The sequence below is a fragment of the Bos mutus genome, chromosome 1, assembly GCF_027580195.1.
Source record: "Bos mutus isolate GX-2022 chromosome 1, NWIPB_WYAK_1.1, whole genome shotgun sequence".
Classification (NCBI taxonomy): Eukaryota; Metazoa; Chordata; class Mammalia; order Artiodactyla; family Bovidae; genus Bos; species Bos mutus.
Window position 1 is genome coordinate 108566789 of NC_091617.1, and position 13749 is coordinate 108580537.

The 13749-nt window shown below is 37.6% G+C and overlaps 1 long non-coding RNA gene across 1 annotated transcript; it reads right to left on the bottom strand.

The window, feature by feature from the left end:
* Positions 1-347: 347 nt before the first annotated feature.
* Positions 348-13100, bottom strand: LOC138990702 (uncharacterized). The gene is made up of 3 exons (XR_011466780.1): positions 12695-13100; positions 9743-10772; positions 348-601 (listed from the first exon to the last, which is right to left on the bottom strand). It is a non-coding gene; the product is annotated as an uncharacterized lncRNA (long non-coding RNA).
* Positions 13101-13749: the final 649 nt, after the last annotated feature.

The window sequence follows — 13749 nt, forward strand, 5'->3', positions numbered from 1 at the left end:
ATGAAACCCACAGAGGTTCTGCTGAAATGTACTCATATTATTTATAGCCAATTATATTAGTCCCTAAACTGAGTGACACCTAGGGAGATAATTGAATTTCTTAGATTTCTCTCTTTACACTCACTGCCATGATCAGAAAAACACAATTTTGAATGCTCCTCTCTCTTAGGGTAAGACCACGCAATCCATGTAATTGGATAAGTCTCCAGGGAAAACTGGCTTTTCCAACTGCATTTTATAAAAAGCTTTATGGAAAGTTGGCCTACATTTTTTGGGTAACTTTTTCAAGAGATGAAAATGATGCAACTTGAAATAATCTTTTTGTTTTTACCCGGGGAAGTTTATGAACACTAATCAAACAAAAAGCATGGTTTAAGGAAGCTGCTTCATTAAGGTCTAGGCTACATGGAAGAAATAGCCTTTAGAAAAGGACAGCAGTAGTTGTTTGAAAAACAGTTAAAATGCAACTCAAAAAGTTATTCACCCCTCCCCCCAAAAAAGAAAATTCCAAATTATTGTGATTATTAAACAGACCTTGGGAGAGGCTGTCATATACAGTGCCTTAGGTAAGTGTGATCAGTTTCGATAACCAGTCCACAGGCTGTAAAAAACAAAAACAGCATGTTAACATATACAGATATTGAGAAATCTCTATCTAGATTCATAGAAAAGTTTATACAGCTCTTCTCATCTCTTTCATATTTGTGTTTTTTGATGACCATCTGACATTCTTGGCAAACTTAAAGAGGAAATCAACTCTAGATATAATACCCATCACTTTAATTTAGCAAATTTGAGATCCTGAGATTTGAGACTATTGGAGGAAGCAAAGCAGTATGTCTTTCATTAAAGGAGGCAGAAAGGTTAATGGAGACTTCTGCATTACTCAGAGCAAGATTTCTTATGCTCCCTTAGCTGAAGCTGTATTATTCTCTTCTGCTCTGCTGAGGAGAAATGAAAATATCCCCCACAAAAGTGGGTAAATATACGAGTATTTAGAAGGTAAGACCTTTTTTGGTGTTGTTAAAATCCTTATGGACTTTCTTTGTTTTGCTGCTGTTGCTGTGCAAATGCTAAGGGATCAGTGGTCTTTTTCTTCTAGGAGGACCAAATAGCCGATGAATACATTACAGGCAATAGGCCACGTAACAGTCATGGGAAACATTTTATTTCTTCAATTAATTATATAATGAGGCTAGTCATTCATGGCACTGATTTTGCCCATGGAAGCCTGTTTTTTTTTTTCCAGCTAGGAATAGAGGAGATGTATATGTATGTATGTATGTATGTATATATATATATATATATATACACACACACACACACACATATACATACATATATATATATATATATTTCCTCCCTTTGGTATGAATTAAGGCCTCATTTCCCCCTCCTCTCTTATTTCCACATAAATTAATTCTACAATTTAATAAACTAACAGGTGGTTCCACTTCAGGCTGAGCAGATGTTAGACTGAATGAATGGAGACCCCTCTTGTGTTCAATATATCCCTGAGCTCTTTCTTTCTTTATCTCTTCACTTCTCCCTTTTCTTCCCCTCACCCCCATTTCTGCAAGATTTATGAGCAGCTACAGTATGAGCTGTTTTGTTTGAGCAATATGAATATTGATGACTGACACGTGCTGATTTTAGATGTATTAGTGACATTCATAATCCTGAATATGTAGACATTTTTCACCAGATAATGAGGTACCAGATTGCCATAGCAGGAAATTCTCTTCTCTTAGTGCTTATAAGTAGATAATTTCTATTACTTTACAGATGGGACTCTAAATTGGAAGCTTATTTCAGAAGAAGTTAGGGAATATATAAAATTAGATTTACAATTCAAACAATTCCTATGTTGCTCAGAACTCTGATATATTACTTCAGTGATATCTTTGACTCACTTTGTGGTCATTTCTGAGAAATAACCTCTCAGTTTAAAAAGAAGAGCCTCTTCCTCTTCAGGTCTAACTTAGAAATGATTCCATGTTCTTTCTAAAGTTTCACAGAGACTTTGTAAACAACGCAACAGAGAAGTGAGTCAAGAGAATTATTACTGCCGACAAATCCTCTTTTAATTGTCCACCCAGGGAATTGCCTTCTGACAATATTCAAAATAGTGATCTTTAGGTGAAAACTATTTTTATATGAATATCACACATATATTTATGCTTCTGACATAATTTCAGGTGGTATTTAATAAAGACATATTTTTCTGGATCCTGCTTCTGATTCCTTACTAAAAATACACCTGGATGCTTATAGCATGTTTCTGGCTCTCCCAACACTTCAGTGAAAGTAATTTTCTCCCCTTGGGGCCAGCTAGATATAGTGAAGACATTGCTGATGGAATCAGCCATTGGGATGGGATTGATATTATCCATCCCATTCTTGGCTTTCCTCTTTCATTCTTTTTCTTAAGGCTCACCCTTCAGTAAGAAAGGAAACTACAAAGCAAAAACATAGAAGATGTGATTTCTTTCAGTATTGGGATAGGTCTCTCAGTCATCCTAGATTTTTTCTTGGAAAAGTAAACTTCATCTCCATCACTAATTATAAGTAAGCTCTCTGGAAAGTTACTTATATTATAATCAGTTTCTTCCACTATGAAATGGAGCTGTCAGGATTTGTGGGGATGAAGAAGGCTCTGAGAACACAAAGTTAGTGAATGAGCCAAAGTGTGGTATGGAAGGAAATTCCCCCTGACCAATTGCATATAAAGACCCACAGCCCCTCTACCTTCTCTGGTCTTATTCCGCCTCTTCATTATCATTGGTTTCAACAGCTTCCTTTAATATCCACTCCCTGATTTCTGTTGTTCCTCTCCTTGACTTTATCTATCAGGCTTATAGGATACCTAAAATTGATTTCACCAAGTGATTCTCATCTCTTATATCCTTTACTTGACTTTCTGTTCATTACTGCAATTGCTTCCTAAATCTTGACCTCTGAGTTCTTGAGTCTAGGCCAATAGCATTTCCTTCTCCAAGCCTAACTTCAGCTCTGATAAATTCTTCCTAACAAGCTTAGGATCAAGGACTTGAGGCCTGTCCCCTGGTAGAGGCTAGTGCCCTCTGAATTGCCATCTCTCAAATGATGGAGAATTAAAATGTTGCTAAGAACACTATCAAGTACCTGTAATATTCTAGACTCTGATAGGAATTTTATATGTTATTTCTACTCTTAGGTTTTACCTCTAGCCTAATGAGATTATATAGTGTCATGGTAAGAGTGCAAACTAAAGTTTGGATCTTTGGATTTGAATTCTAGTCACACTTATTAACTGTGGGACGTTGGGCAACTTAAAATCTTTGTGCTTCAGTTTTTAAAAAAATCTGTGAAATGAGGATAATACTGGTGCCCATTATATAGAGTTTTTTGATGATTAAATGATTTGAAACAAAGAATGTGCTTAAAATAGTACCTGGCACAGAGAAAAGCTTTTAGCTATTATTATTACTGTTTCAGGTCAATGTTCTTTTGAAGTGTAAGTACATAAAATACCATTCTTTGTTACTTTGTTTAGATTTGTTTTCAATTACTTATTTAATAAAATAGATTACATTTTCTTTTGAATAAGCTCTGTTCATTTCTGTTTGTAATGAAAAACGAAGCCCTGGTGATATCCTGATGGTATTGCTATTTTACATTCTTTCTATTTCCCATGGACTTCCTCTGCCAAACAAGAATATTTTTGTTCTCTTGAGAAAAGAATTAGAAAATAGAAGCAAACTGCACCCCTCCCTAAACTGGCATATTACCTAAACGTACAGCAAATTCAATCCTCTGATGGATGCAATTAGGCAAGACCCAGGATCCAGATGAATGGTGTCAAGTATTTTGCTTCTGTTCTACTGACATTTCTACGTCTAAGGTATCAGTATCTGATCTTGACTAGACAATATCTAAAGTGGTGAGATATAAAATTCCATAGAGATGATTCATTTGACAAGTGTTTATTGAACACCTACTCTGTTTTATACACTATCCAGAAGGGTTCAGTCAATAAGACAGGCAAGGTCAGTGTCCTCCCCACTCTTCTAAAATGGAAAATGATACAATGAAGAACAGAAAAGATGGTTATATGATGGTGAGTGATGGGGTAGCTTAACTGGGTAGTCCTTAGATGTAGTGGGCAAGGAGATGAGAAAAAGGAGCCAGCCATGTGAAGACTTGGGGAGTGAGGGGTTTAAGCAGAGAACAGATCACATTCAAGCAAATGTCCTGAAGTAGAACTGAACATGCTCTATTGGAGGAAACAAAAATTCACTGAGGCTGGAGGGACATGAGAGTTTTGGAGTAAAATAAATTTTTTCCACTTCTTTCATTTTTATATATTTTTATTAACTTTGTGGTTCACTTTTTAAACAACTTAATTGAGATGTAAATCACATACTGTAAAATTTATCCAATTAAAGTGTACAATTTAATATTTTCAGGAAAATCACACAGTTGAGCAACTATCACCACAGTCAGTTTTAATAACATTTCCATGGTCCCCAAAAGAAGCCACATACCCATCTGCAGGCTGTCACTTCTCACTGCCCACCCCTCCAAACATACCAGCTCTTAGCAACCACTGATCTCTTTCTGTCTGAATGGATCAAGTGTTTCATTTTGATCCATTTATCTTTGGAATGCTATAGGCCAAACATATCAGTATTAAAAACAATACTTTTGCTAAATCTATCTGCAGTAGAAGGGGAGGTTCAGGGTGCATAAAATACTGATAACAAATAACTTAGACATAAAATATTTCAGTTTAAAATATAATATGAAACTTGCCAAAGAAAACATGCAATTAAAAATCTCTGATTTTTTGTGTGTGTGTGGCTATAAAGAGGTTTTAAAATAAAATTGTCATGTTACTACCAGTGGTTTGTTTAAAGACAATATGTCTTCTTTTAGAAGTAGTAATCATTAATTCTTTCAGTGTTTTCTCTGCCCACTTTCAAATGCCTGTTGTTCAAGTCTTTTATGGGTGCCAGATTTTATTAACAAATTTAATCCTGAATATTTTTATTTTGTTTTGAGTTGATGTAGATTCCTCATGATTAGATAATAAATGACTATAGACAGAATTAGGATGTAATTCCTAACTTACAGGTGAAAAATTTATGGTAGTTCTGTTGTCATTATGGTCTGAAGGGTGAATGCTATCATTGGATAACCTTCTAATCAATAAGCTCAGGAAGATTTGGGGTCCAACTCATTCATTACACACACCTGTGAACTAACTTGGCTGTCATCATTTCGTCTATAGTTCAGCTGCTTTTGATTTTATTATATAAGTTTTATAAATACACACTCAAATTCTCAAAATCATAATTTTGTGTTAACTTAGGCACTAACAACTACTTTTGGTATATAAAAACATCCAGAAATAATGAACTTCTATCATATAAAAAATAGTGAAAGACTAAACTTCCCTTATTCTCATAGTTAAGGATTAAATTACAAGCTTAATTTGCTGATTGAAAAAACTCCTATCTAGTAGACTGCAATGCATCCAGTGATATGTGCTGTTTATATAAATAGCATGGAGGTTAATTCAGACCATTTCATGGAAATGGTTTATGCATTGTAATCATGAGTCAATACACAGTTCTCTCTAAATTTAAAACAATGTAAATTAGCCAAGCCAATTTAATTCTTGCCAAGAAAGAGTATTCCTTAAAGCCATGTTTTTCACTTTATTAGGTTAAAGGCAACTATATTCCGTAACTAATAAATGAGAGGATTTATTGAATTTTGAAATGCAGTGATTGTAAGCTATGTTTTTAAAGTTATTTAAACGAGTTAAATATGTTTATAATAATTTCATTTCCTATGTAACTTCTAACTAATGAGGAAAAAATAAGGCTAGGAGAGAATTGGAGTTGGATGGAGTTGGTTTAATCTTTTTCATGGCCAAAGCCAAGTTTAAATCCTGTCCAAATGCCACTTCTCAATCACAGCTTTAAAGGATTAAACATGATTATGGAGCTATTTCTCTACTTTCCTGATACACAAGTTCATGTCAAAGCTATCTTGAAACCTGCCATTGAGTTTCACCCTTGAGGTGAGAAAGTAGTCTGGTGAGTATTTATTTCAAGGAAAGGAGATATATTTGCTTAATACAAACTGGGTAGTATTTAAGCTAATGTTCTCAGCCCTTTTTATTGCCAGATTCATGTGAATATTCTGAACTATAAGAAGATAATTTGTATCAGTGTTTTCTCTTTAAGATTACATTTTTCAGATTTGAGCAGGATTTTCTGTGCTCAAGAAATTTTTGCTTAAATAAGTCTGGTTTTCTGCTTGTTTCATCGAGGAGAAAGGCCTAATTTAGTTACAGTGGTTTTTAAAACTGATCAGACCAAGCATATAATGTGCAGTAATTTCTTTGGTAGCACTTTGGTAAAATGTGAGCTCTGAGATGCAAAAATCTTGGTTTAAGATTTTTATTCTCTGTTTTGTTTAGAGTACAGTCTAATTTGAATATTGTTTCTCTGTGATTATCTTTCCTTATTCTTTCTTTTTTTTTTTTTTTTTTTTTGTGAGCATGTACTGTGAAGAGAATCATGTCTTTCCAAGGATATTTTAGTTTTATTTATTCCTAAACTGTCTGTATCGTGGTTGTCCATATTTCCTGATTAAAATATTTGGCTTATTTCCCAATGAACATTTCTATTTGTATAATAGGTACTTTGAGTTTGGATTTAGAAAATATTGGGGACTGCATTCTAAACTTGCCTTCCCCCACCGCAATGTGATGGCAGAATCTGGGCCAGTTTTCTCTGTGCTTTGCGCCACACTTCCTATCCTGGTAAAGGGATGCCTGATGCCTCACATGGCAGTTCTGGGAGGGAAAGTGCACCTACCCTCTTTTAAACCACTGACGTCCTCTCTGGGCAGAACAGACCGGAGTTTCAGATGCCTGTCAGTAGCAATGATGGTCTGTTGCAGGGCTTGTTTGAAGGAGAGTGTTGCTAGAAGTGCTGAGTCAGCCAGCCTCCTTTGGTATTTAAAGGAGACTTTGGAAACAGTAGCTGCTGGGAAAGCTATTTCTTCAAGAATTTTTTGAGCTTTGTTCTGGTGATAAACCTGCCACCTGATAAGTACTAAGTAGTAAGTGTGCGTTTTCAAGATAATGCCACAGCAAAAAGGTGGTCATTACATGCCACCAAAGGAAATGTATTTGACTTTAGGTTTTAAATAGAATGTTCATTAGAAAACATACTTTAGGGATGCCAGAGGGTATTTCACAACAGTTAGGGTGTTCCTACCAGAGACGCTTCCTCCTTTAGCATGGGGGTACCTAGAATCATGAATAAACATGTATGCAAGATTCTCCTGAATTTGTTAAATAACTATTGATTAGACATTTACTATATGCATAAACTGTGCTAGGTATAGAGGATACAATGATAAATAAGTCATAGCCTAGTCTGCAAAGATTTCCACACAAGGGAAAGACATGAAAGCAAATGAGTACAATAAAAAATGATCAAGTATTCGATTAGGATTATGCATGGGAAGTGGGAGTGTAATAAAGAGGGCTTGATCTTTTCCTGTAGAGCAAGAAGGGAACCAGGAGAGATTTGGGGAAGTGTCAGACTTCAGCTGAACCCAGACAAATGCATGGTGTGGGTACTCACAGGGAGAACATTTGGGAAGGGCTATACCAGGGCCAGTGACTTGTAGGCAGGGGAGGTCTAGAGCTGTTTTGAGAAGAATTTAGTGGGAGATAAAGCTGGAGATGAGCTTCCCAGGTGGCTCGGTGGTAAAAGAATCTGCCTGCTAATGCAGGAGACACAAGAGACATGGTTTCAATCCCTGGGTGGTGAAGATCCCCTAGAGGAGGAAATGGCAACCCACTCCAGTGTTCTTGCCTGAAAAATCCAATGGACAGAGGAGCCTTGCAGGCTACAGTCCATGGGGTCTCAAAGAGTTGGACATGACTGAGGACATATCTTCTTCTTCAAAAGCTAGAGACAAAGGCAAAAGGAAGATCATAGAGGACTTGGTAAGCCATGATGAAAATCTATACTTTGTCTAGTTGGTAATGGAATTTAAGCAAGGGAGTAGCATTACCATTTTGCCTTTTTTTTTTTTTTTTCCTTTAAGAGAAGGGAGCCAGCTTGTCACTTAGGAAATCAGTTAAGAGACCAAAGCACCTGCCCAAGAGAGAAAGCAGAGAGCTGGTATTTAGGTAGTTGCAGAGTGCAGGGAGGATGGGAGGAGGTGGTTTGGAGAGATGTCATAGAATAGAATGTATAGGTCTTGGTGACCAGTTGATTGCAGGAGAGAGACTAGGATTCCAAGATTTCTGGTCTGCGTGGTTGAGTAGATCACTGGGCCATTTACTAAGATGAAGACACAGTTAAAACTATTGGATAAGTTCATATAAAGAATATTAATGAATTCAATATAGGATTAATGGTGAGTTCTTTTTTCTTCAAGAATACCTAGTAACCTGATAATTCAAGGCCTCTCAGCACTTTCTTGTCTTCATCTGCCAAGATGTGCAGGTTGTTGAAAGTGGATGTGTGCTTATCTTGATGTGAATGTGTGTGATACTGCACAAATGTTAGCTCTGAGAATTTTGCTGTCTGCATTCACAGTGACTTTTTCTAGCAACTCCAGGCAACTGTCAAAGCCCTAGTGAAGTATACAAATATAAGTTGGAGGTTTTATGAAGGGATGAGAATTTATGCATGAGTTACCATGCCATTTTTTAAAAGTCTTAGTTTTTACACTATAAATAAATATAACTGATTATAGTAATTTTTAAAGTGTATGTGTCTCTTTAAGCTTTAAAAAATACATGAAAGAATGTGAATTGTCCCCTAGGATACCAACAATAGAAAGCAATAGTAATTAAGCAAAAAACAAATTAATTGACATGGATGTGTTGGGGCTAATATAAATCTTGTGCAATCGGCATAAAGGAATTTGTTATTTTCAAAACAGAACTAAATCTCTTTTCCATTATAGATTTAATTTAAGTAACATGATAAATAGTGGTAAATTGAACTTTATTATGTATTCATGAAATGCAGTTTAGTACAATTGTTATTTCTGGCATTTGTGGTTTAAAGATATTCCCTTATGGGTAGATGTTATTTTTAATGTGCAAATTCAGAAATAATGACCTCCAGTTCCACTGGTGAATTAGGGCTGATATATACACATGGACAATAAGGGGGAAATGGTCTCTAATTCCTGGCTTTATGAACATTTCTAGTGCAATCTGTGATCCTTTAAAAACTGACATTAAACAAATTATTTTAGGTTACAACTGTATTGCCAGTGAAGAGAAAAGTAATAAAGTAAATATTTTCCAAGGTTTTTAAAAGAATGATATTTGACAAGGACATACCTGAAGGGGGAAAACTCACTTACTAAGAACAGGTTATTGAAAAATCTCAGCACAATTTAAAAAAAAAACAGATTAAAATTCTCATGAAATGATGCCTTACTGGCAAGTTCAGAATGTAAAATCGGAAACCCAAAAGGAATGGATAAACAGATAAACAACACACACCAAATAATTTCTACAAGCCTCTCAGAAGGAAACTGTTCAAGAAAAAGGATGGCATGTTGTCTTTTTATTTAGCTTAATTCTTTTCAGCTCTAGGAAGTTTGTTGGATAGATAAACCAATAGGTAGAACAGTGTTAAAAAAAAAAAAGAAGAAGAAGAAAAAAAAGGACTTCAGGAGGCCCCCGTGCATGCATGCCAAGTCTTACCAGTCATGTCTGACTCTTTTTGATCCCCCAGGATCTTCTGTCCATGGGATTCTCCAGGCAAGAATATTGGAGTGGGTTGCCATGCCCTCTTCTAGGGGATCTTTCCAACCCAGGGATCCAACTCACGTCTCTTGCATCTCCTACTTTGGCAGTTGTGTTCTTTACCCCTTTTGTTGTTGTTTTGCTCAGTTATGTCTGACTCTTTGTGACCCCATGGGCTGCAGCATGCCAGGCTTTCCTGTACTTCACCATCTCCTGGAGCTTGTTCAAACCCATGTCCATTGAATCAGTGAAGCCATCCAACCATCTCATCCTCTGTCGCCCCCTTCTCCTCCTGCCTTCAATCTTTCCCAGCTTCAGGGTCTTTTCTAATGAGATGGCTCTTCACATCAGGTGGCCAAAGAAGTGGAGCTTCAGCTTCAGCATCAGTCCTTCCAAAGAATGTTCAGGGTTGATTTCCTTCAGGACTGACTGGCTTGATCTCCTTGCAGTCCAAGGGACTCTTAAGAGTCTTCTCCAACATCACAGTTCAAAAGCATCAGTTCTTTGGCCCTCAGCCTTCTTTTTGGTCCAACTCTCACATCCATACATGACTACTGAAAAAACCATAGCTTTGATTATATGGACCTTTGTTGGCAAGTAATGTCTCTGCTTTTCCATACGTCTAGGTGTGCCACAGCTTCTTTTCCAAGGAGCAAGCGTCTTTTAATTTCATGGCTGCAGTCACTATCCGCAGTGATTTTGGAGCCCAAGTTTTTACCACTAGTGCCACCTGTGAAGCCCAGAAAGTTCATACTAAATGGTGTATGGTGTGAATTCCCACCAATTTTTTCTTATCAGACCAAGAATGACTCTTCTCCTAAAGCTGAGTTCTGATGACTATTTGATCCACTTCTTTCAAAAAATCTCTTCTGGGGAATATTGGATGGTTGATTTTGACTTTCATCTGATCATTCATTGCAATTTGTAAAAATTAGATCAGGCATGCATATAGACTGAAATCCACAGCTGTTCTTCAGGAGTGGGGTGCCTGAGATTGGAAGAATGGAGAAGTTTATTCACTTGTGACAAATGTTTGTGGAATGTGAGGCCTATTTGGGGCACTGTGATCTTGCTTTTTCTGCATATCTGTGGTCATCTCTGGAGGCAGTCAGGTGTGTGGATGCAATGCTTAAATCCTGTTCTACTATGAAGAATCATGTAGGAGGATTTTTTATATCTGACAAGGTATATACAGGCAAAGTGACTGCTGAGGTAGGCCATTGGATGGAAAAGCTGGTCTAGAGATGGAAAACTTCAGTTATAGGAATCATCCCAGCGTTATCATTCTCAAAGTTTTCCTTTGAGCAATGACCCCGAGATTCATTAATCAGAGTTCTGCTTCTTTCCTAAAGGGATAATTTAGCACAGGTACTCTGGCCTTTATCCACAATTCAGACACTCCAGAGGTTGGGAAAGTGGAAACTATTTCCATAATTTATTTTTGGCAAAACCTGACCTCATCTGAACTTATTTGATAGAACAAACTGACCTGAAGTTACATAAGGCTATGTATAGCATTATCTCACTTACTGTAAATACTCATGCATTTTGATTACTGGGTACTGCCTCGGATTCTACTCGGAGTGTGATATAATATATAATATGGGCTTCCCAGGTGGTACTAATGGTAAAGAATCTGTCTGCCAATGCATGGGATGTGAGGGACATGGGTTCGATCTCTGGGTTGGAAAGATCCCCTGGAAGAGGGCATGGCAACCCACTCCAGTACTCTTGCCTGGAGAATCCCATGGACAGAGGAGCTTGGTGGGCTACAGTCCATAGGGTCAGAAAGAGTTGGACATAACTGAAGCGACTTACCATGCATGCATGCATGAACGCTTCATTAACTTCCTAAAACTTGAAAAATTCTGAGTTCTGAAACCCGTCTGTATCTCAGGGTTTTAGATAAGGGAAGGATCTGTACTGTGGAGCTGTAACCACAAATGAGTCTTAATTTTCCTTTTTCTGCATACAAATACCTACTAATAATGTCCTTAAGGATAATTTGTTTGGGGAAGTTAAATAGTCTTTCTAAAATTTGATTTAAACTATTAATTTGCTTAGCAAAATCACATATTGCACATCGGCAAATTCAGCTCTGTTGTGGTAAAATTATCACAAGTTATAAATTAGTTGCATTTGAATTAATGAGGTTTTATTATAAACACAAAGCAGCATTAGTTCTAATGCATGATTTTCATTAGTACAAAAAAGACTACATAAAGCTGAAGAAATGGGGAAAAAAGAACCAGAATTGCCTATGTTGTGTGCCCTAGAAGCATTCAAAGCATTGCTAGAGCTTTTTTTTGTATTAATAAGGGGCTGCAAATATGTTTATATTGCCTGCCCAGGTTGATTTGGATTAAGACTGCAACAGAATCCTTTCAGTTCCAGTGGGCTATGTGTTATTCTAGGATGTCCATTCCCTTATTCTTAATGTACCAAGTGTTTTCCCAACAGAACAAAGAGGAGACAGATGATTCTTCCTGTCTTCTTTTTTTTTATTGTTGTTTAATGAAAGGACAGGTGAAAGCATGGGATCCAAAGGGCATTTTGCAAAGTGCAAAAGCAGGTAAAGCTCAGGGAAGATAAGAGAATTGGAGGGCTGAAGGAGAGGTGGGTTGTCAGGGGTAGCAGGAAGATGGAGTTGGGGAATGGGCTGCACAGGTGAGCATTGGGACTGAGGGTCTAGACTGGGGTGATCCCACTGCAATCTACTTTGTTCAAAAAATCTGTTTGCTTGCAAAGAGGAGCTGCGTGTTTAGTTCCTACCAAGTAGAAGGAGGTAGTCTGTCTTTTAACCATAAATCCACACATAAATACTCTAGGATAATCCCTTTACTAGACAAAAATCGTTTTTATCCTGAAACTTATGAAGATGTGGCTCTTTTAAAATCTTAGCCAACTCACCTTTCTCTTTTTCCTTGTGGTTCGGGACTCTTTTTCCGGTTTCTCTTTCAAGGGAATGTTGTGACTGTTTTTCTCCAAAGCATGCGCTCATACGGAACAGCGGGCAGAGGTTGCAGTCTCCTCACAAGAAGAATTTGAGGAGAGTGTTGATGTAAGCGGATTGGCTCTTTACATCAAATATGCTGTAACAGGGGCCCTGGTAACAACGACCTCCCAAATACCGAGGAGTCCGAAGGATGGCGGGAGACCGGCTCACCCACCGAGATGCTATTAGAGCTGGAATAACTTCTGTGGCAGAGCTGTCTTCAGTTCTGTGGGAAACTTGCAGGCCTGGCTTTGCCGTACACAGGCATCCAGGTTTGGCCAGATAGCTGTACTCAGGCCTGTGGAAACATGCCTGCTTCCACTCCACCCCACTGCACAGATTGATATGATGGAGGCTTCACAAGGTTTTGTCACAGGAAAGATGAGAGAAAACCCCCACCAACCAGAAAGACTGCACACGGTCACATGCCTTGGTTAGAATATTTTTTCTATGAGGTGGAAAGAAGATAGGCAGAGCAATGTATTACAGGATCTCAGAGGGAGGTTATGACATGAAAACTCATTATACTGTAAAATAATAGAAAATTTGCCAGAAAATGTAAAATATTCATTTGGGGGTATTAAAGAAAGAGCAAGGGTTGTGTTTGAAGCAGGGGGTAGAAGGTGTTGGGAGTGTTTGGCCTGAGTCCAGGCAGCCTTCAATTCACTTTACTGCTGTTGGTTATCATTTGGAAAAAATAAAAGTCTAATTTGATAATGTCTTATTTACAGAAATCAGCGAGTTCCCTGTGGCCTCCAGGATAAGGTCCTGGCATACAAGGCTTTTTACATGCTGATTCCAACTTAAATGTCTGTCTGGTCTCCTATCACCTCCTCCCTGCCCATCCCTGCGGGCATTTGCACATGAACCTGCCTTGGTGATAGGTCACCAGACCTTGGATACCTTGGACAGGTATACTCCTTCTTACTCCTACTTTGTCCTCCTTTTGGCAGATTCTACCTCATTTTCA